Source organism: Lissotriton vulgaris, unplaced genomic scaffold (genome assembly GCF_964263255.1).
Source record: "Lissotriton vulgaris unplaced genomic scaffold, aLisVul1.2 SCAFFOLD_655, whole genome shotgun sequence".
Taxonomy (NCBI): Eukaryota; Metazoa; Chordata; class Amphibia; order Caudata; family Salamandridae; genus Lissotriton; species Lissotriton vulgaris.
In genome coordinates, this window is record NW_028242302.1 from 120,761 (window position 1) to 142,210 (window position 21,450).

Below are 21,450 nucleotides of genomic sequence, written 5' to 3' on the forward strand. Positions count from 1 at the left end.
GTAGGTCCTTTTTTTAGATGGGGAGAAACTAGAATCCGTTAGGAGTTTCTGTTACCTAGGCATCACTTTTTCAGGAGATGGGAGATGGACCAATGAACAAGACAGTGTCCATTTTAAAATGGCTAGGAATACAAGTTGTGTTTTTAGATTTGCTGCTAAACTAGGGGGCCGCAGAATTCACGAGATGTTGTCAATATATAACTCAAGATGTATAACATCAGCCATATACGGGGCCGGGATATGGGGACATCATGCCCAGAGTGCTAACTTGATTCAGCGTGAGGAGAACGTGTTCTTAAAACGATTACTTTGTGTCCCGGCTACGGCCTCAACTGAGATAGTACATAGGGAACTTGGCATAAACCATGTTAATGACTTAATTGCTTTACGCCCCTTGTCCCTATGGCGTTCAATCTGGGCAAAAGAAGAGACAAAATTTACCCAGGATGTGATCAATGATTGTTTAAAGCTCGACCGCCGCTCAAATATGCCCTGGTTATGCCACATACAACACTGGTATAAGACACTGTATGGTTGTAACATCTTTAAAGATTCAATAACGGGGTCAGTGTTGTCTAAGCAGGAGCTTAAAGTCACATTCCTTAAATATACAGATGGGATCAGAATGAACAGATATGTAAAACAAAGTACGTTTAATCTCTATCTGGAATATAACATCAATGAAGGCTTTCAAACCTACCTTACCGTTGTTAGCACCAGTACCCGTTTGCGGTTGGGAATTGTGCATCACCTAGTGGCATTCCCTACAATTAAGAAACCCGGGGCATGTTTATGTCCATGTGATGGTAAATCCAAACAGAGTGGTTGTCATTTTATGCTACTTTGTAACTTTTATACTTCTTTTAGGAAATTTTATCTGAAACCCATCTTTTTAAAATATAATATGCGTAGTACAAAAACAGCGATGCAACTGATGTTTAATTTAGAGACCCCAGATGTATGTTTCTATGTGGCCACTTATATTTTAAAATGTATTTTTGCGCGAAAATCAATTATCGTATGAACTCAATCCATGATGCACTTTATTGACGGTTTTGCACTTGATCAAATTGTTTTAACATAGTTAATGTTTGCATATGTGTCTGAAACTGAGTACCTCTACCACTTATAGCACTTTATATTGCGAATTTGCACATGTACTGTTAGTAGAATGCACCGATAAACATTCTTAGACTGTCCGGACATGTGCTGCTAAATGTATTTTGTACTTCAGGAAGGATGGTACAGTCATTTTGCACGTCATCATGCTAATTTGCACATGTACTATAAGACGTATGCACTAAATAGGCATTTTAATAATGTCGGACATGTGCTGCTAAATGTATATTGTACTTCAGGAAGGACGGTATAGCCACTTTGCACTTTATTTTCTTAATTTGCACAAGTATTACTAGAAGTATGCACCAAATAAGCACTTCACAAATGTCGGACATATGCTGCTCAATGTAAACTGTACATTTGTAAGGACGGTATAGTTAATTTTGCACTTTATACTGCTAATTTGCACACGTACTAGTAGACAAATGCACTAAAAAGCACTTTAAGACTGCCGGACATGTGCTGCTAAATGTATACTGTACTCGAGTAATGAAGGCATTTGGCAAACCAAAACTGACACAAATGTATGTTGTATTTAATTTTATTTTGCTTGTTGCTATATGGTGTATTCATACATACCGAATAAAGCATTTAGAAATTGAAATTGAGTGGTGCTGTGGTGGTGCTGAGTGGTGCTGTGGTGGTGCTGAGTGATAATGTGGTGGTGCTGAGTGATAATGTGGTGGTGCTGAGTGGTGCCGAGTGGTGCTGTGTTGGTGCTGAGTGGTGCTGTGGTGGTGCTGAGTGGTGCTGAGTGATAATGTGGCAGTGCTGAGTGATAATGTGGTGGTGCTGATTGATACTGGGGTAGCTCTGAGTGGTGCTGTCGTGGTGCCGAGTGATGCTTGGGTGGCACTGAGTGACGCTGTGGTGATGCTGAGTGGTGCTGTGGTGGTTCTGAGTGGTGGTGTTGTGGTGCTGAGTGATGCTGGGGTGGCACTGAGTGATGCTGCGGTGGTGCTGAGTGGTGCTGTGGTGGTGCTGACGGATGCTGTGGTGGTGCTGAGTGATGCTGTGGTGATGCTGATTGGTACTGTGGTGGTGCTGAGTGGTACTGTGGTGGTGCTGAGTGATAATGTGGTGGTGCTGAGTGGTGCTGTGGTGGTGCTGAGTGGTACTATGTTGGTGCTGAGTGGTGCTGTGGCTGTGCTGAGTAATAATGTGGTGGTGCTGAGTGATAATGTGGTGATGCTGAGTGTTAATGCAGTGGTGCTGAGTGATGCTGGGGTGGCGCTGAGTCATGCTGTGGTGGTGCAGAGTGGTGCTGTGGTGGTGCTGAGTGGTGCTGTGGTGGTGCTGAGTGATAATGTGGTGGTGCTGAGTGGTGCTGTGGTGGTGCTGAGTGGTACTGTGTTGGTGCTGAGTGGTGCTGTGGCGGTGCTGAGTAATAATGTGGTGGTGCTGAGTGATAATGTGGTGATGCTGAGTGTTAATGTGGTGGTGCTGAGTGATGCTGGGGTGGCGCTGAGTCATGCTGTGGTGGTGCTGAGTGGTGATGTGGTGGTGCTGAGTGGTGATGTGGTGGTGCTGAGTGGTGCTGTGATGGTGCTGAGTGATGCTGGGGTGGCGCTGAGTGATGCCGTGGTGGTGCTGAGTGATGCCGTGGTGGTGCTGAGTGGTGGTGCTGAGTGGTGCTATGGCGGTGCTGAGTGATGCTGTGGTGGTGCTGAGTGATGCTGTGGTGGCGCTGAGTGATGCTGTGGTGGTGCTGAGTGATGCTGTGGTGGCACTGAGTGATGCTGGAGTGGCGCTGAGTGATGCTGGGGTGGCGCTGGGTGATAATGTGGTGGTGCTGAGTGATAATGTGGTGGTGCTGAGTGATGCTGGGGTAGCGCTGAGTGATGATGTGGTGATGCAGAGGGCAGAAAGGCACACAAAACAAGTCTAACAGAGGGCATAAGGGCAGAAAAACAAGGGAAAAACGAGTCTAACAGGGGGAAGAAAGGCACAAAAAATTAATAGCTTTGAAATTGACAATGCAAATAGTTATAACTTTAGCTAATGTGACACCTATAGAATTTGTAATACAATATGTGTTGTATTTACTTGGCTAAGATGTATTGCTATTACACATAACAATGGCTTTTAATTTCTTTTAATAATTAATACTTAAATAAAAGTGATTCTAATTTATATTAGCAATAGCTTAAACTTTTGTAAATAACTTTTGGGAAGATTATGTTCAGTGTATTTTATTGTGACGAAAATCCAAGAACAGAAGTGAAATATTAACATCTTTTTGTGACATCTGTAATAAAGCTTGAAACATTGAGAGAGCATATTTGAACCAGTAGTTGAATGGTTGCACAGATTGATGCTGTGGTGCCTCTGAGTGATGTTGTGGTGGCGACGAGTGATGCTGTGGCGTTCAGTGATGCTGTGGTAGCGCATAGTGATGTTGTGGTGCCCCTGAGTGATGCTGTGGTGGTGCTGAGTGATGCTGTGGTGATGCGATAGAGTGAGTGTGATAGATAGAGTGAGTGCGATAGAGTGAGGGTGATAGATAGAGTTAGGTCGATAGATAGATAGAGGGACGGCGATAGATAGAGTGAGGGCGATAGATAGATTGAGGGCGATAGATAGACAGATAGATTGAGGGCGATAGATAGATAGAGTGAGGGCGATAGATAGACAGATAGATAGAGTGAGGGCAGTCAATAGATATATAGATCGATAGAGTGATGGCGATAGATAGTGAGTGCGATAGATAGACAGATAGAGTGAGGGCGCCAGACAGATAGATAGAGTGAGGGTGATAGGTAGATAGAGGGAGATAGATAGATAGATAGATAGATAGATAGATAGATAGATAGATAGATAGATAGATAGATAGATAGATAGATAGATTGAGTGTGATAGATAGAGTGAGGGTGATAGACAGATAGATTGATAGAGTGAGGGGTGATAGATAGAGTGAGGGCGATATATAGATTGATGGCTAGATGGATACATGGATACATGGATGGATAGATAGATAGATGGATAGATAGATAGATGGATGGATAGATAGATGGATAGATAGATAGTGTTAGGGCGATAGACAGAGTGAGGGCAATAGATAGATAGAGGGCGATAGATAGAGTGAGGGCGATAGATAGAGTGAGGGCGATAGATAGATAGAGAGATACAGTGAGGGCGATGGATGGATAGATAGATAGATAGATAGATAGATAGATAGATAGATAGATAGATAGATAGATAGGGTGAGGGCGATAGATAGAGTGAGGGCGATAGATAGATAGATAGATAGATAGATAGATTGATAGATTGATAGATTGATAGATTGATAGATTGATAGGGTGAGGGCGATAGATAGAGTGAGGGCAATAGATAGATATGATAGATAGTTAGAGTGAGGGGCGATAGATAGAGTGAGGGCAACAGATACAGTGAGTGCGATAGATCGATAGATAGATAGATAGATAGATAGTTGTGTGTGTGGTTGTGGTTGTGTGTGGTTGTGTGTTTGGTTGTGTGTGTGTGGTTGTGTGTGGTTGTGTGTGTGGGGTTGTGTGTGTGGTTTTGTGTGTGTTATGTTTGGGGTCGTGTGTGGTGTTTGGGGTTGTGTGTGTGGTTGAGTGTGGTTGTGTGTTGTAGAGTGTGGTTGTATGTGGTTGTGTGTGCTTGTGGTTGTGCGTGTGTGGTTGTGTGTTTGTGTGTGTGTAGTTGTGTGTGTGTGTAGTTGTGTGTTGGTGTAGTTGTGTGTGTGGGGGGTTGTGTGTGTGGGGGGGTTGTATCTGTATGGGGTTGTGTGTGTTGGGGTTATGTGTGTGATGTGGGGTTGTGTGTGTGTGGGGGGTGTGGTGGAGGTGTGGTTGGAGTGTGTGTGGGGTGGGGTTGGGGGTGGGTGTGCGGGGTGTGGGTGTGTGGGTGGGGGTGTGTGTGGGGGATTGTGTGTGAGGGGTTGTGTATGTTGGGGGTTGTGGGGGGTTGTGTGTGTGGGGTTGTGTGTGGGGGGGGGTTGGTTGTGGGGTTATGTGTGGGGGGTTGTGTGTGTGGGGTTGTGTGTGTGGATGTGTGTGGGGTTGTGTTTGTGTCAGGTTGTGTGTGTGTGTGGGGGGGGGGTGTCTTGGGGGGTTGGGGTGTGTCTGTGTGTGGGGGTTGTGTTTATTTGTGTGTGGAGTTGTGTGCGTGTGGGGTTGTGTGTGGGTGTCAGTGTATGTGGAGGTGTGAGGGTGTGTGTGTTGTGTGGGGGTTGTGTGTGTGTGGGGTTGTGTGTGTGGGGGGGTTGTGTGTGTGTGTGGGATTGTGTGTGTGGGTGTGTGTGGGGGGTTGTGTGTGTGTGGGGTTGTGTGTGTGGGGTGGTTGTGTGTGTGTGTGTGTGTGGGGGGTGTGTGTGTGTTGGAGGTTGGGGTGTATCTGTGTGTGTGGGGGGTTGTGTCTGTGGTGTGTTGTGTGTGGGTGTGTGGGGTTGTTTGTTTGTGTGTGGAGTCATGTGTGTGTGGGGTTGTGTGTGGGGGTGTGTGGGTGTGTGTGTGTGTGGAGGCATGTGGGTGTGTGTGGGGGTCTGTGGGGGGATTGTGTGTGGGGTTGTGTGTGTGTGGGGTTGTGTGTGTGGTGTTGTGTGTGTGTGTGTGGTGTGGTGTTGTGTGTGGTGTGGTGTTGTGTGTGTGGTGTTGTGTGTGGTTGAACGGAAATGCTGAATCAGAAGAAAAGAGTAACGTGGCAAAAGGGTGGATGACAAGCAGGTCAATGTGAGCAGAAGAGCAAGGGTTTCCTTAGCAATGATGTTTCTTTGAGTTCATCACGCTGTCAGCAGTGACGTGCGTAGCGCCAGATGTATTTTGTTAGAAAAGTGAAAAGAGCAGCAGCAACGGCTTAGCGAGAGAACCAAATATCGCCCCGGGATGTTATTAGGTAGTGCCGGTTTGAGATATATGCAGCGAGGGCCCAAGGGTATATTTATTAGTGAGCGAGTAATTGAGAGCGGACACGAAACAGTGACTTCATGGGTTTCATACAAGCAACGTTTTAGAACATGAAAATGAGATTAAAAAAAACAGGAAATGTATTTTCTCCATTGATTTATTTAAAAGTGGAGGCAATTTTGGACAGGGGACAGCTGAAATAAAGCAGTTTTGGCTTAAAAAATCGTCAGTCTTCGGGTTGGAGGTAGCAAGCTCATTTTCATTGGTGTTACTCTAAGCACGAGAAAGCAAGCTGTGGACAAATTGGAACGTCCAAGTGAAAGGAGAAGCAAAGCTTGTATTGTAACAAGAGTATAAAAGAATTGCATAGAACAGGCAGGGAAAATTGGTAGAGTTTAGTGTAAAATAGCTCCAGAATAACAATCAGGTGGTAAATGAAAGAGAGCAAGAAGGCTGGCAGCACATTGACCAGCGAGGGCAAGAAAAGGAAAAGCGGCCAGGAAATGCTCTCGGCATTGCAGGGGCAGGGCGCGCATTCCATTGACGTGTGAAGCAGGGGGTGGAGGAGCACATACCTTTGAAGTGAAGCTCTCGGCATTTCATTGCTGTGGTGGGTCTGATGCAATGATGCGAGGCAGGCGGCTCGGGAAGAAAATGGAAAGCGCGTGCACGGACACGCCTGCACTAGGCGCAATCCGCCTGGTTTAGCTTTCCTGGTTTCAACTCAATAGTCTTGACATCTGCAATGCGCAAGCGCATTGGCAGAGGTCGAGACCTAAAAATGATAAAATAATTAAGTAATCGTATCACAAAATGTGCTGCATCATGCCATATATTTTTCCTTTCTTGCCCATATGTAGTCCACCCAGCAACATCCGTTCTTCCTCCCCTGCTGCATAATTCCAGTGGCCATGATTTACGGTGTTGTTGTGGCCCACTTCCATGTGTATTTTGCCACATTCTTGTCTTGCACGTGTATTTCGCCACATTATTGTCTTGTATGTGTATTTCGCCACATTCTTGTCTTGTATGTGTATTTCACCACATTCGTGTCTTGTATGTGTATTTCGCCACATTCTTGTCTTGCATGTGTATTTCGCCACATTCGTGTCTTGTATGTGTATTTCGCCACATTCTTGTCTTGTATGTGTATTTTGCCACATTCGTGTCTTGTATGTGTATTTCGCCACATTCGTGTCTTGTATGTGTATTTCACCACATTCTTGTCTTGCACGTTTATTTCGCCACATTCTTGTCTTGTATGTGTCTTTCGTCACATTCTTTTCTTGTATGTGTATTTCGCCACATTCGTGTCTTGTATGTGTATTTCGCCACATTCTTGTCTTGTATGGGTATTTCGCCACATTCTTGTCTTGCATGTGTATTTCGCCACATTCGTGTCTTGTATGTGTATTTCGCCACATTCGTGTCTTGTATGTGTATTTCGCCACATTCTTGTCTTGCATGTGTATTTCGCCACATTCGTGTCTTGTATGTGTATTTCGCCACATTCGTGTCTTGTATGTGTATTTCGCCACATTCTTGTCTTGCATGTGTATTTCGCCACATTCGTGTCTTGTATGTGTATTTCGCCACATTCGTGTATTGTATGTGTATTTCACCACATTCGTGTCTTGCACGTGTATTTCGCCACATTCTTGTCTTGTATGTGTATTTCGCCAAATTTGTGTCTTGTATGTGTAGTTCGCCAAATTCGTGTTTTGTTTGTGTATTTCTTCACATTCGTGTCTTGTATGTGTATTTCGCCACATTCGTGTCTTGTATGTGTATTTCGCCACATTCGTGTCTTGCACGTGTATTTCGCCATATTCCTGTCTTGTATGTGTATTTTGCCACATTCTTGTCTTGTATGTGTATTTCGGCACATTCGTGTCTTGTATGTGTATTTCGCCACATTCTTGTCTCGTATGTGTATTTCGCCACATTTGTGTCTTGTATGTGTATTTCGCCATATTCGTGTCTTGTATGTGTATTTCGCCACATTTCTGTCTTGCATGTGTATTTCGCCACAGTGGTGTCTTGCACATGTATTTTGCTACATTCGTGTCTTGTATGTGTATTTCGCCATATTCTTTGAACCATGTGATGTGCGTTGCTGTCAGAAGGAGAACACGGAAGTGATAGCGAGTTCGGCTGCATCCTCGTTTCAGAATAATTGTTGAATTCCGCCGTACATCGACAATGGAAGCTCACAATGCTACACCTTGCCCCTTCAACTTGACGACACAAGGATTAAAAGCCCAGTGCCTCCGTCCGCGAAATTATTGCGATCAACCAATGAGAGAGGTATCCCCACCTCAAAGCCAAAACCGCAGCTATATGGTCCCCTGCCCCCCTTGTGAAGAAGATACACAAATTCAGATAGGAAGAAATAAAGACTTACAGGCCACCTCCAGTCCCTGTCCTGAGGAGAACCCCCGAATGTTGTAAGGGTTCGAAAAGCGTTGACCCCACGCTTGAATAAGAATTGTCATGGGTGTTGCAGAAATAAATCATTTGTTCTTGCGAATGTCACCCTGATAAAGTAACAGTTTTCCAGTGTAGCTGACAGGCAGGCCTATGAAAAGTACCAATTGGCCGCTTGTCCGTATATATTATACTAGGACGGGTGCCCCATAAATGTAATAGTTGAAGTCATCTTCTTTCCCTCCCCCCTCGTGTTTATATATGGTGTCTATATGAATGTTTTTCATTTGATGTTTTTCATTTGATGGTCAGATGAATGTATTTCCTTTATTCACGTGTTTATTGTTTATAACATGTGTTGATGGTGTCTAATGTTTTTTGACAATAATGTCTCTTGCTCGCACATTTTTTGAATAGATGAAAAATGTAAATAAGTCAAGAATTTTTTTTAAAAAAAGTTGCCAACTTGGGATTATTGACCAGGTGTGGTGCTAATGTGAATATTTTGAATATATGTACCTGGCCAATTTTGTTGTTTATCCAGTTAGAGTGGTCTAGGCCAGGTTCCAACTAGACCCAAGCCTTTATCGGTTTCATTGTATGTGTATTTCGCCACATTCTTGTCTTGTATGTGTATTTCTCCATATTCATGTCTTGTATGTGTATTTCGCCACATTCTTGTCTTGTATGTGTATTTTGCCACATTCGTGTCTTGTATGTGTATTTCGCCACATTTGTGTCCTGTATGTGTATTTCGCCACATTCTTGTCTTGTATGTGTATTTCGCCACATTCGTGTCCAGCACGTGTAGTTTGCCACACTCGTGTCTTGTATGTGTATTTTGCCACATTCTTGTCTTGTATGTGTATTTTGCCACATTTGTGTCTTGCATGTGTATTTCGACACATTTGTGTCTTGCATGTGTATTTCGCCACATTCTTGTCTTGTATGTGTATTTCGCCACATTCGTGTCCTGCACGTGTATTTCGCCACATTCGTGTCTTGTATGTGTATTTCGCCACATTCTTTTCTTGTATGTGTATTTCACCACATTTGTGTCCTGCATGTGTATTTCGCCACATTCGTGTCTTGTATGTGTATTTCGCCACATTCTTGTCTTGTTTGTGTATTTCGCCACATTCTTGTCTTGTATGTGTATTTCGCCACATTCGTGTCTTGTATGTGTATTTCGCCACATTCTTGTCTTGTATTTGTATTTCGCCACATTCGTGTCTTGTATGTGTATTTCGCCACATTCGTGTCTTGTATGTGTATTTCGCCACATTCGTGTCTTGTATGTGTATTTCGCCACATTCTTGTCTTGCATGTGTATTTCGCCATTTTTGTGTCTTGTATGTGTATTTGGCCACATTTGTGTCTTGTATGTGTATTTCGCCACATTCGTGTCTTGTATGTGTAGTTCGCCACATTCGTGTTTTGTATGTGTATTTCTTCACATTCGTGTCTTGTATGTGTATTTCGCCACATTCGTACCTTGCACGTGTATTTCGCCACATTCGTGTCTTGTATGTGTATTTCGCCACATTCATGTCTTGTATGTATATTTCGCCACATTCTTGTCTTGTATGTGTATTTCGCCACATTCGTGTCTTGTATGTGTATTTCGCCACATTCGTGTCTTGCCTGTGTATTTCGCCACATTCGTGTCTTGTATGTATATTTCGCCACATTCGTGTCTTGCACGTGTATTTCACCACATTATTGTCTTGTATGTGTATTTCGCCACATTCTTGTCTTGTATGCGTATTTCGCCACATTCGTGTCTTGTATGTGTATTTCGCCACATTCTTGTCTGGCATGTGTATTTCGTCGCATTCTTGTCTTGTATGTGTCTTTCGTCACATTCTTGTCTTGTATGTGTATTTCGCCACATTCGTGTCTTGTATGTGTATTTCGCCACATTCTTGTCTTGCATGTGTATTTCGCCACATTCTTGTCTTGCATGTGTATTTCGCCACATTCGTGTCTTGCATGTGTATTTTGCCACATTCGTGTCTTGTATGTATATTTCGCCACATTCTGTCTGGCATGTGTATTTCGCCACATCCGTGTCTTGTATGTGTATTTCGCCACATTCGTGTCTTGTATGTGTATTTCACCACATTCGTGTCTTGCACCTGTATTTCGCCACATTCTTGTCTTGTATGTGTATTTCGCCAAATTCGTGTTTTGTATGTGTATTTCGCCACATTCGTGTCTTGTATGTGTATTTCGCCACATTCATATCTTGCACGTGTATTTTGCCACATTCGTGTCTTGTATGTGTATTTCGCCACATTCGTGTCTTGTATGTATATTTCGCCATATTCTTGTCTTGTATGTGTATTTCGCCACATTCGTGTCTTGTATGTGTATTTCGCCACATTCGTGTCTTGCACGTGTATTTCGCCATATTCCTGTCTTGTATGTGTATTTTGCCACATTCTTGTCTTGTATGTGTATTTCGGCACATTCGTGTCTTGTATGTGTATTTCGCCACATTCTTGTCTCGTATGTGTATTTCGCCACATTTGTGTCTTGTATGTGTATTTCGCCACATTTGTGTCTTGTATGTGTATTTCGCCACATTTCTGTCTTGCATGTGTATTTCACCACAGTGGTGTCTTGCACATGTATTTCGCTACATTCGTGTCTTGTATGTGTATTTCGCCACATTCTTTGAACCATGTGATGTGCGTTGCTGTCAGAAGGAGAACTCGGAAGTGATAGCGAGTTCGGCTGCATCCTCGTTTCAGAATAATTGTTGAATTCCGCCGTACATCGACAATGGGAGCTCACAATGCTACACCTTGCCCCATCAACTTGACGACACAAGGATTAAAAGCGCAGTGCCTCCGTCAGCGAAATTATTGCGATCAACCAATGAGAGAGGTATCCCCACCTCAAAGCCAAAACCGCAGCTATATGGTCCCCTGCCCCCCCTGTGAAGAAGATACACGAATTCAGATAGGAAGAAATAAAGACTTACAGGCCACCTCCAGTCCCTGTCCTGAGGAGAACCCCTGAATGTTGTAAGGGTTCGAAAAGCGTTGACCCCACGCTGGAATAAGAATTGTCATGGGTGTTGCAGAAATAAATCATTTGTTCTTGCGAATGTGACCCTGATAAAGTAACAGTTTTCCAGTGTAGCTGACAGGCAGGCCTATGAAAAGTACCATTTGGCCGCTTGTCTGTATATATTATACTAGGACTTGTGCCCCATAAATGTAATTGTTGGAGTCATCTTCTTTCCCTCCCCCCCTCGTGTTTATATATGGTGTCTATATGAATGTTTTTCATTTGATGTTTTTCATTTGATGGTCATATGAATGTATTTCCTTTATTCATGTGTTTATTGTTTATAACATGTGTTGATGGTGTCTAATGTTTTTTGACAATAATGTCTCTTGCTCGCACATTTTTTGAATAGATAAAAAATGTAAATAAGTCAAGAAATTTTTGAAAAAAAAGTTGCCAACTTGGGATTATTGACCAGGTGTGGTGCTAATGTGAATATTTTAAATATATGTACCTGGCCAATTTTGTTGTTTATCCAGTTAGAGTGGTCTAGGCCAGGTTCCAACTAGACCCAAGCCTTTCTCGGTTTCATTGTATGTGTATTTCGCCACATTCTTGTCTTGTATATGTATTTTGCCACATTCGTGTCTTGTATGTGTATTTCGCCACATTCTTGTCTTGTATGTGTATTTCGCCACATTCTTGTCTTGTATGTGTATTTCGCCACATTCGTGTCCTGCACGTGTAGTTCGCCACATTCGTGTCTTGTATGTGTATTTCGCCACATTCTTGTCTTGTATGTGTATTTTGCCACATTCGTGTCTTGCATGTGTATTTCGACACATTCGTGTCTTGTATGTGCATTTCGCCACATTCTTGTCTTGTATGTGTATTTCGCCACATTCTTGTCTTGTATGTGTATTTCGCCACATTCGTGTCCTGCACGTGTATTTCGCCACATTCGTGTCTTGTATGTGTATTTCTCCACATTCTTGTCTTGTATGTGTATTTCGCCACATTTGTGTCCTGCATGTGTATTTCGCCACATTCGTGTCTTGTATGTATATTTTGCCACATTCTTGTCTTGTTTGTGTATTTCGCCACATTCTTGTCTTGTATGCGTATTTCGCCACATTCGTGTCCTGCACGTGTATTTCGCCACATTCTTGTCTTGTATGTGTATTTTGCCACATTCATGTCTTGCATGTGTATTTTGCCACATTCGTGTCTTGTATGTGTATTTCGCTACATTCTTGTCCTCTATGTGTATTTCACCACATTCGTGTCTTGTATGTGTATTTCGCCACAGTCTTGTCTTGCATGTGTATTTCACCACATTCGTGTCTTGTATGTGTATTTCGCCACATTCGTGTCTTGTATGTGTATTTCACCACAGTCTTGTCTTGCATGTGTATTTCACCACATTCGTGTCTTTTATGTGTATTTCGCCACATTCGTGTCTTGTATGTGTATTTCGCCACATTTGTGTCTTGCACATGTATTTCGCCACATTCTTGTCTTGTATGTGTATTTTGCCAAATTCCTGTCTCGTATGTGTATTTCACCACATTCGTGTCTTGTATGTGTATTTCGCCACATTCGTGTCTTGTATGTGTATTTCGATTGATGAGTGTGTTTCTGAGCACACCTTTTTTTCTCTATGTTTAACGAGATTAAATTGAGTTTTTTTGATCTGCGTGCTGCAACTAATCGAGTATACCCAATACTCTAACTAAACTGAAACAGGTGGCTGGTCAACAAACGTTCACACAGACTTAATTGCGCACAGCCTAATATATTTGTTGATCTGCACTATTTATTCTTTTCACAAATTCAATTTATCCTTATTTGTTTCACTATTACTGTGAACATCACAATTATAACATTATCTAACAGTTTTCATTGTTCATAACGATTCACAACAGTGCAAAGTTCACTGTGTAAACAGAAAGCAAACATTCAATACAAAATAGGTTGGTTTAGCATTCGCCCAATGCATTTCGGGACGTTAGGAGAGTCCCTTCGTCAGGGGCACCACTGTAAAATAAACACAATATACAGGCACATCAGTATAACGTTTAACGTTCCAAATATACAAGTAAAGGTCGTAAAACAACATTCACAAAATATAAACAAAATAGTACCTTCACCATCATCACCCATGTGGTGCTTGTGTAAAGAGAAACAAAGAAGTTGTTTTACTCACACCCAAGGATCTATTTCTCGATAAGATGCTGATTAACTGCAGTCAATCAGCCCAAAAAAAAGCCTTTTTCTATGAACAAAATTCAAACCAATAAATAAAACTCAATGTTGTTCCCTCTTCATCTCAACACATCAATTCATGGCAAAAAAAACACAAAGTTTCGTACCTATTGGTTTGGTTCCACGGGAAGGTGTTGAAAAGTTCGCCACTCAGACTCCGTGTTATACTCTGTTTACTCCAACCACTGTCAACCTATAGCGTATTGACAGATAACCATCACTATTTCATATCCTCATTATGTCTTAAAACGAGCACAGCGTTAGTCTTTACATACCTCGTGTCACTTCAAAGAGATTCTTGTACTATATCCACTTTACTCACAAGGTCGTCAGACCTGTTAAATGAATTACAAAAAAGCCTTCACTCTACTGCTCAAAGGTAATCCAAAATGTGTATTTTTCCACATTCTTGTCTTGAATGTGTATTTCGGCACATTCGTGTCTTGTATGTGTATTTCGCCACATTCGTATCTTGCACGTGTATTGCGCCACATTTGTGTCTTGTATGTGTATTTCGCCACATTCGTGTCTTGTATGTGTATTTCGCTACATTTCTGTCTTGCATGTGTATTCCGCCACAGTGGTGTCTTGCACATGTATTTCGCTACATTTGTGTCTTGTATGTGTATTTCGCCACATTCTTTGAACCAGGTGATGTGCGTTGCTGTCAGAAGGAGAACACGGTAGTGATAGCGAGTTCGGCTGCATCCTCGTTTCAGAATAATTTTTGAATTCCACCGTACATTGACAACGGGAGCTTACAATGCTACACCTTGCCCTTCAACTTCACGATACAAGGATTAAAAGCGCAGTGCCTCTGTCTGCGAAATTATTGAGATCAACCAATGAGAGAGGGATTCCCACCTCAAAGCCAAAACCGCAGCTATATGGTCCCCTGCCCCCTCTGTGAAGAAGATACACCAATTCAGAAAGGAAGAAATAAAGACTTACAGGCCACCTCCAGTCCCTGTCCTGAGGAGAACCTCCGAATGTTGCAAGGGTTCGAAACGCGTTGACCCCACGCTGGAATAAGAATTGTCATGGGTGTTGCAGAAATAAATCATTTGTTCTTGCGAATGCGACCCTGATAAAGTAACAGTTTTCCAGTGTAGCTGACAGGCAGGCCTAAGAAAAGTACCAATTGGCCGCTTGTCTGTATATATTATACTAGGACTGGTGCCCCATAAATGTAATAGTTGGAGGCATCTTCTTTCCCTCCCCCCCGTGTTTATATATGGTGTCTATACGAATGTTTTTCATTTGATGTTTTTCATTTGATGGTCATATGAATGTATTTCCTTTATTCATGTGTTTATTGTTTGTAACATGTGTTGATGGTGTCTAATGTTTTTTGACAATAATGTCTCTTGCTCGCACATTTTTCGAATAGATAAAAAATGTAAATAAGTCAAGAAATTTTTGACAAAAAAGTTGCCAACTTGGGATTATTGACCAGGTGTGGTTTTAATGTGAATATTTTGAATATATGTACCTGGCCAATTTTGTTGTTTATCCAGTTAGAGTGGTCTAGGCCAGGTTCCAACTAGACCCAATCCTTTATCGGTTTCATTGTATGTGTATTTCGCCACATTCTTGTCTTGTATGTGTATCTCGCCACATTCATATCTTGTATGTGTATTTCGGCACATTCTTGTCTTGTATGTGTATTTCGCCACATCCGTGTCTTGTATGTGTATTTCGCCACATTTGTGTCCTGTATGTGTATTTCGCCATATTCTTGTCTTGTATGTGTATTTCGCCACATTCTTGTCTTGTATGTGTATTTTGCCACATTCGTGTCCTGCACGTGTAGTTCGCCACATTCGTGTCTTGTATGTGTATTTCGCCATATTCTTGTCTTGTATGTGTATTTTGCCACATTCGTGTCTTGCATGTGTATTTCGACACATCGTGTCTTGTATGTGTTTTTCGCCACATTCTTGTCTTGTATGTGCATTTCGCCACATTCGTGTCCTGCACGTGTATTTCGCCACATTCGTGTCTTGTATGTGTATTTCGCCACATTCGTGTCCTGCACATGTATTTCGCCACATTCGTGTCTTGTATGTGTATTTCGCCACATTCTTGTCTTGTATGTGTATTTCGCCACATTCTTGTCTTGTATGTGTATTTTGACACATTCGTGTCCTGCACGTGTATTTCGCCACATTCGTGTCTTGTATGTGTATTTCGCCACATTCGTGTCCTGCACGTGTATTTCGCCACATTTGTGTCTTGTATGTGTATTTCGCCACATTCTTGTCTTGTATGTGTATTTTGCCACATTCGTGTCCTGCAGGTGTATTTCGCCACATTTGTGTCTTGTATGTGTATTTCGCCACATTCTTGTCTTGTATGTGTATTTTGCCACATTCGTGTCTTGCATGTGTATTTCACCACATTTGTGTCTTGTATGAGTATTTCGCCACATTCTTGTCTTGTATGTGTATTTTGCCACATTTGTGTCCTGCACGTGTATTTCGCCACATTCGTGTCTTGTATGTGTATTTCGCAACATTCTTGTCTTGTATGTGTATTTTGCCACATTCATGTCTTGCATGTGTATTTCGCCACATTCATGTCTTGCATGTGTATTTCGCCACATTCGTGTCTTGTATGTGTATTTCGCTACATTCTTATCTTGTATGTGTATTTTGCCACATTCGTGTCTTGTATGTGTATTTCGCCACATCCGTGTCTTGCATGTTTATTTTGCCACATTCGTGTCTTGTATGTGTATTTCGCCACATTCTTGTCTTGTACGTGTATTTCGCTACATTCGTGTCTTGTATGTGTATTTTGCCACATTTGTGTCTTGTATGTGTATTTCGCCACATTTGTGTCTTGTCCTTGTATATGGCAGCAATGGGGAGAGAAAGGGGTATGTTTCTTTTAGGGACATCTTTTAGGGACATCAATGTTATGATAAAATGAAGGGCATTTTGGTACTCTAGATATATAGAGGCATATATATGACATAGTGGCACAGCGCAGCAGTCACCTTGCACGGGTGCCTTCATTGCGTGCAGGATTATTTTTGTGCAGGAGGGGACATCTTGCATCACAGTAACAATCCTGAGAGGCATTCTCCTCTTTCTACGTGTGCTGCACAATGCAGGATGCAGCACACATAGAAAGTAGAAGGAACAAGGAGAAATAGATATTTCTCTTTGTTACTCCTTTCATAGGAAGGTGTATATTTTTGGTGCTCTTCCAAGTTTACAGGGTCTTGTAAATCTGGGTATGCAGCAAAAACATTGGGAGCTGTGTGGGACCACCCACGCAACGCCTTCCCAGTGCAGAGTAAAGCAACACTACGATTTGCGCTGGGTTGCGATACTCCAGATTTTCGGAGCCACACAAAGTGGCTTTGCATGGCTTCAGAAATCTGACTTAAGGTTTTTGTCGCCCTTGCACCAGATTGCATGGTGCAAGAGTCACGCAAACCGGGTCATTGGTATGTGCCTTAGTGAATGGGATTCTGAACTACTTGTATAACAAACAACCACAATTTTCTGTGAAATCGACAACTTGTGGCACACCCAGTTGCCTATTATAAAGAATTGACATCAGAACGCAACTGTAATTATCATTAAGTTGAGTTCTGAGGTCACAGTGCCTGCTGCCAGAGTCAGCAGTGGAGGGGAAAGGCAGGCCAGGACGCTGCTTTTCTTTCTTCTGTTTGTATTTAACAGATTCAAATATCTTTTTGTGACAAATAGCTAACACCTTTTTTGTTGTGTTTAATTTTGCACTAAAAATCCTATTTTCATTCTTGATGATTGCAAACAAGATCTATTCTCTCTCTTCCATACAAAACAGCTATGCACCAAGGATGTAAGTGGTTTGTAGGAAAGCTAATGGTCTGATCATGTATTATATGGAATAAAGTACCCCCAGCTGTACATAAGGATATTGCAAATCACTTTGAAGTTCCATAACCTTTTCTTTTGATAAACCAATGTTTATTTTCTTCACAACCAATAACACAGTTCATTTTGTATCCACTACAATAGTAGCAAGCATTTATCAATGCATCACATTTCGGCAGCTCCACCAAGTCCATGGTACTTCCACCATCTGCGGCAGATCTGAGTGTGTTTCTGCAGCAGCCTCATGCTTGATGAAGCAGCTGCTCCATTTTGGTGCTCCAATCTACCTCCTAGCGCCACTCTTCTAGGGTAGTAGGCCGAGGGACCTCGATTAGAGAGCTATATCCCTCTTGGCCACAACTGTGGCTACCCCACTATAATCCTTTCACATCTCGGACCACCCAAGGACACTAATTTGCCCAACAGGCCCACTCGCTGGTGGAGTTCCAGTTGTCGATCCAGGACCTGTGATGGCGATCTCGCCACCCAGCCTCAGAAGCCCGTTAGCTTTGCAAGACCACACCATAAGAAGAAAACCTGGGTCAATGTGGGCGCCACGAAACCAGTGTGGCTGATGGATTGTACCTGCATCCCACAAGTGCTTGGGCGTGAGAAATGAGATTTGGAGGTAATGAGTTTGGATCAGTGTCATTTTGAAGGAAATAACAACTTCACAGGAGGCAAGCCGGGCATCGCACCAGTCTGCATCGATCCATGGTACCCACCCAGTTCTCCAATGTTCTGCTTAAGCGCTGGAAAGTTGACAGGCGCACAGGTTGGATAAAAAAAAAAACAATAAAAAGAAGAAAAATCAGGTAAGTATTAATTCTCAGCCCATTTTTCCTTCCATCTGTAAAATGGTGCCCATACACGCATGCCAAGCCTTCTCCCATTTCTGGCCTTCCTCTCATAGATTCCTTTTTCTAAGTTAAAGATGGAGAGCAGCCTAGTCAGCCATTGCTGAAATGATGGAGCCGTCTTATCACGCCAAGCAGAGGCGATGCAGAGTCTCTTCACTGACATGGCCAGAAAGATAAAGTGGTGAGACTGATCTTGCATGTTCTCGCCATTAAGCCCAAAAAGAATGAGTTTGGGTGTTAATACTACTTTCAAATTCAAGCTTTGATCCAAAAATTTCCCAAATTGATTTTATTAATATTTCGAGCTGTGAGCAGGTTGAAAACATATGGATTATAATCGCTTCTGTACTATTGCAGTGAGGGCATTTACGCCCACATGCATCAAACTCCCGTTTTGCGATTCCAAATTTGCGATTTTTACCGAATCGCAAATAAGGAATCGCAAAACGGGATGCATTATTGAATGTGCATAATATTTGCGATTCGGTAAAATCTCAATTTTTACCGAATCGCAAATATTATGCGAATTCCAATTTGTGATTTCGCAATTCCCATTGATTCCTATGGGCCAAAAGGCCCATAAGAATCAATGGTAATTGCGAATTCGCAAATTGGAATTCGCAAAATGTTGATGCATTCCATGGGTGCAGGGGGGGGACCCCCCCCCTGCACCCCTGAAATTTATTTTAAAATGGATGTTTCACACACACATGTCCTAAGGACATGTGTGTCTGTAACATGACAGTGTTTAAAATGCTAATTTGAGCATTTTAAACATTTTTCGCAAATTACCACGAGGTTCAACCTCGTGGTAATTTGCACTTGCAATCTTCAAAATCGCAATTTTTTTAAGAATGATGCATTGCATTTAAGGAATCGCAAAATTGCGATTCCTTAAATGCAATCGCATTTTAGAAAATCGCAAAATTAGCAATTTTCAACAAAAACAAATGATGCATCTCAAAAAGCATTTTTGGAATCGCAAACGGCCGATTTTAAGGAATCGCACCGTTTGCGACTCCAAAAATGCTTGATGCATGTGGGCACAAGTCCCTTCCTGTCCGCCCCACTGTGCCATCTTTGCCGGCGTATAGTACATTGAAAATATTGCTTTGAGGTGCCGGGCTTGCAGCCCTGCTGAACACAAAATAGACTGTCCTAAAGCTAACGACTCAAACAATATCTCTTGATGTATATTAAGTTTATCCACCCATTTCTGCCCAAGCTTCTCTAAATCATCCTGCTTTGGAAGAGATAATTCTGAATAAATTCCCCTAATAGTACATTTCTCAAAATCTCTCACAGCCTCAATTGTTTTAACTTCATTGAAACCAGTCAGTCCCCCTTTTTTACTTTCCCCAAAACTCCGGGGCATATTACCAACAACTAGCGATATTTATCGCTAAATGGGCTTAGCGTGGTTTTTTGTTATCGCCAAGCATCGCCGGATATTGTCACAGAGATAACGTGCTATTAGCAACGTTTATCTCTAAAGCGATAAAATATCCGGCGATAGCGGCGAAATGCGTGAATATCGCTGAGAATACAGCGATATTCACGCATTAGCGCCAATAGGGTCTTAGCCATAATATCTACCTCCCATTGGATATACTGGCTAAGAACTGGTCTGAGCAGGCGTTAGCTTTTGGAGATATTTGCGCTTAGCGCAAATATTTCCATCGCTACGCCTGCATTAATAATAGGCGATGGCGTCGTTAGCGACTGTTTTTAGTCGCTAACAGGTGGGGTACGCCCACTTTGCATGTCATTAGCGATAAATATCGCTGACATGCAAAGTGGGCCCCAAACCGCCCGCTATCACCTACAAGCTGTCGCTAATTGCTGTTAGAGATAGCTTGCTAATAGGGCGATAGAATTATCGCCGCTTAGTGGCCAAAAACGGCCGCTAAAGCGGTAATAATCTCTTATCGCCCTCCTTGATAATATGCCCCTCAGTACCTGAAGATATTTTAAAAAGTTTTTTTTTCCCAACCTGTATTCCTTTTGTTTTATCTTTCTTTTTCCTTCGGTATGTAAAACTAATGATTGATAATTCCTCAAGTATCAATGTGTAATTGTGATAACGGTGTTGCAAAAGTGAAGTATAAAATAATACATTTTTTAAAAAAAGGAAAGTTGACAGGCGCATCAATCCCCAAAGTGCGGTAAATGCTGGATATTGTTATGTTATGTTATGTTATGTTATGTTATATGATTTTGTATAGCGCACGGATGCCGCAGCAAAGTGGCGTCCCGGCGCTTTGGAGAGTAATAACACAACACGACAGAAAAAGGGGTAAGGAAGAACAGTGGAGAAGAAATGGGTCTAAGTTGTGGCAAAAAGGAAGGTTTTAAGTGCCTTCCTAAACGGGAACAACTCAGGAATGGAGCGCAATGAAGCAGGCAAAGAATTCCAAAGAGATGCTGCCATCACTGAAAAGGAGCGACCGCCCATCCTAGATTTTTTAAAACGCGGCACCATAGCCAAATTAGCTCCAGCAGAGCGAAGAGCCCTGGCAGGGACATAATGCTGGATAGTATGTGCAAGAATAGGAGGGGAGGCTGCTTTAAGAATTTTGAAAGTCAGGCACAAGGCTTTAAATTGAATTCTCTGCCCCACTGGCAGCCAATGGAGATCCTGAATGGTCCGACGTGCCGAGACAAACTTTGGAAGGCCGACAAACATCCTGGCCGCCGCATTCTGAACCCTCTGAAGGAGAGATAGCTCAGCCTGGTTTAGGCCCAGAAACAGGGAGCTAGCATAGTCCAGTCTGGTAAGAACCAGGGCTTGAACAATAATCTGTCTGGTCTCCGCATCGAAGAACTTAAAGATTGGACGTAAACATTGCAGAGTGCCGAAACAAGTGCCGGCCACACGTTTTGTGTGGGAAGTGAAAGAAAGCTTATTGTCAAACCACACCCCGAGGTTTCTGACCTCTGTCACAGGGGAGGGGACAGGGCCAAGATCAGAAGGCCACCACTGATCTCCCCATAGTTCACTTTCCCTACCAAAAATAATGA